Below are 2500 nucleotides of genomic sequence, written 5' to 3'. Positions count from 1 at the left end.
GAGCAGAACAATCCTGAATGGCGTGTTTCCCTCTCTAAACTTCCTGACCATTAATTAAGCCAACGTCAAAATCAAATAGAAACTTTTCTAAGCTGGCACTGCTATCTACCCGGGAAAAACATGAACTAGCCAGATGGCCGTATCTACGTCAACAAGGCAAAACGTCCATTTTCACACCCAGTCCGAGAGACTTGACAAAAACTTTCAACATCTGCATCATTTCAAAAATGTTGATGTGTGCGACAAGCTCTATGACACTAGCAGACACAATTTTCTGTCGAGAGACACTTGTCGCCTGGAATACAAAATTGGCCTTCACACAGCAATGGTGTGAGAGCCTGTAATTAAGATTTTTCTTTTTTACCTTCTCAATCTTATTCTTTTTTTTTTTTTTTTGGTATATTTGCCTCTGTGTGTGTGTGTGTGTGTGTGTGTGTGTGTGTGTGTGTGTGTGAACAAGCGATAGAGAGCGTCTCCCGTATGCAGCACCATGCTTCAGCATTGCCGTGTGGCCCTGCTCGGCCCCAGTGCACTAACATAACTGATTGGGTGTAAATATTTTGCCGGTGAGTGGCAGGACCCTATCTCCCCTCCAGCCCAGTTGGCCAGCCCCTCATCCAATCACCACTGTTTGTTTGTTCAGCTTAAACTGTTTGTTCTTTTTGTTTTGTTTTCTTAGGTCGTTGTTTGGTCAAGGTTTGCCACACACTCAAACAAACAAACACTCAAACACACACACACACACAAACACACGCACAAATGCATACAAACAAAGCCATGCTAGTTTGATAAAGTGCCACTGCTGTTTTCCCTCAGTGCCTTTTTTTTTTACTTTCCTTGTTTTTTATTCCATCCCTTCACCCCCCAACAACCCCCACCCCTCTCTCTCTCTGTCTGCTTGTACGCCGGTCTAGTCCTCCCGACAGAGGAGATAAGCCAGAGGTCTGACATGCTTGCCCTGTCAACAGCCCAGAGATGTTCTGGATGACAGCATCTTGTTTAGCGCAAGACCCATGTGCCAAGTGTCTCTGAACCCCCCCACACACACACACACACACACACACACACACACACACATCCCTTTTCCTCACACACAGATTCTGACACACACACACACACACACAACAGCAGCAGCACACAGAGGAAGGTTTCCTTGCGAAAGAAAAACATATTTTTTTCGTGGCGAAGGCTCAGTGGCGGAACTGGAGTCTGTATTTTAATTTTTGTCCAGCTGTGAAGATTCTGGAGAAAGAGCACCAGTGTCTCCTCTCTCTCTCTCTCTCTCTCTCTCTCTCTCTCTCTCTCTCTCTCTCTCTCTCTCTCTCTTTTCTCGACACACGTTCACCTAGCACACGGCTGTTTTCACAGCACATCTGTGACGCACGCATAAAAACCTTGTTAAGGCCGCCATAATTGAACCTCGTTAGACCTCGTTAGATTCCGGCGTTTTAGCAGATGTGCATTCAGGTCTGGCTGAGCTCCTGGAGATGTTTGCTGGAAATAAAAAAGCCCAGACAGTCGCATGGTTGAACTCTGAATGCTCACTGGAATGTGCATTGGAAGTCATATCTGTCTATATACACACACACACACACACACACACACACACACACACACACACACACACACACACACATTATATCATCCTATTTGTTGTCTGTTTTGTTCTCCTTTAATGTAGTCGTGGCTAAGAAGCGTGTAGAGGTGAATTGACACTCTCTTTTGAAGCAGCGTTTGGCTTCAGTAAGCCATGTATCTGTGTGTGTGTGTGTGTGTGTGTGTGTGTGTGTGCCTGCCTCTGTAATGACATGTCAGCCTGTAACAGACCACTAATGCATTTCATGCCTGTTTTGGTGTACGAAAAACCAGAGAGAGAGAGAGAGAGAGAGAGAGACGCGCCTTTACAAAGGTGCATTGTGATGTGAGGCTTATTACCTCTGCATTAAGTCCAAACACAGACTGTAGGGAACAGGAGGGGGCAGCTGACATATGTTTCTTTTGGTCTGTCTGTCTCTCCTCAGTGAGCTCACATGGCTATTAATGTAACGGGGGAGTGCCTGTGTAAACATTCTTGTTTCTCCGCTGGCTTTTTTTTGGGAGGGGGGGGATACAGGCGCATAATGGCGGCCTGTATCATGTTCCTCACCCCGATCCCACTATCTGAAACCAATTACGGCCGATTCCGTTTGGGCTGAATATTATTTTCATAAGAATTCTGTGCCCCTGCTCCGTGTCTTGTGTGCGTGTCGTTCAGTGAGAGTGTTGTGTGTGTGTGTGTGTGTGTGTGTGTGTGTGTGTGTGTGTGTGTGTGTGTCTTTTTGTCTATCTGTGTGTGTGTGTGTCATCACAAAGTGAGAGTGGGGTGTGAGTGAGTGAGTGAGTGTGTGTGTGTATTACCCTGTATGCATGTGTGTATGTTTGTGTCTGTGTGTGTGCATGCATTCATACTCACTGTCTCCCCCTTCTCGCCTCACCTCTGTCCACCTCCAGTCGTCAGCAG

General features: G+C 46.3%; 1 protein-coding gene across 2 annotated transcripts in view; it reads left to right on the top strand.

The window, feature by feature from the left end:
* foxp2 (forkhead box P2) overlaps positions 1–2500 on the top strand; it is a gene marked incomplete at both ends in the record, with an annotated part of 72707 nt that overhangs the window by 16621 nt on the left and 53586 nt on the right. The window lies entirely within an intron of this gene.

This window comes from Sprattus sprattus (assembly GCF_963457725.1).
Source record: "Sprattus sprattus genome assembly, chromosome: 14".
NCBI lineage: Eukaryota > Metazoa > Chordata > Actinopteri > Clupeiformes > Clupeidae > Sprattus > Sprattus sprattus.
Note: the sequence above shows the minus strand (reverse complement) of the source record. Positions and strands in the feature narration are given on the sequence as shown.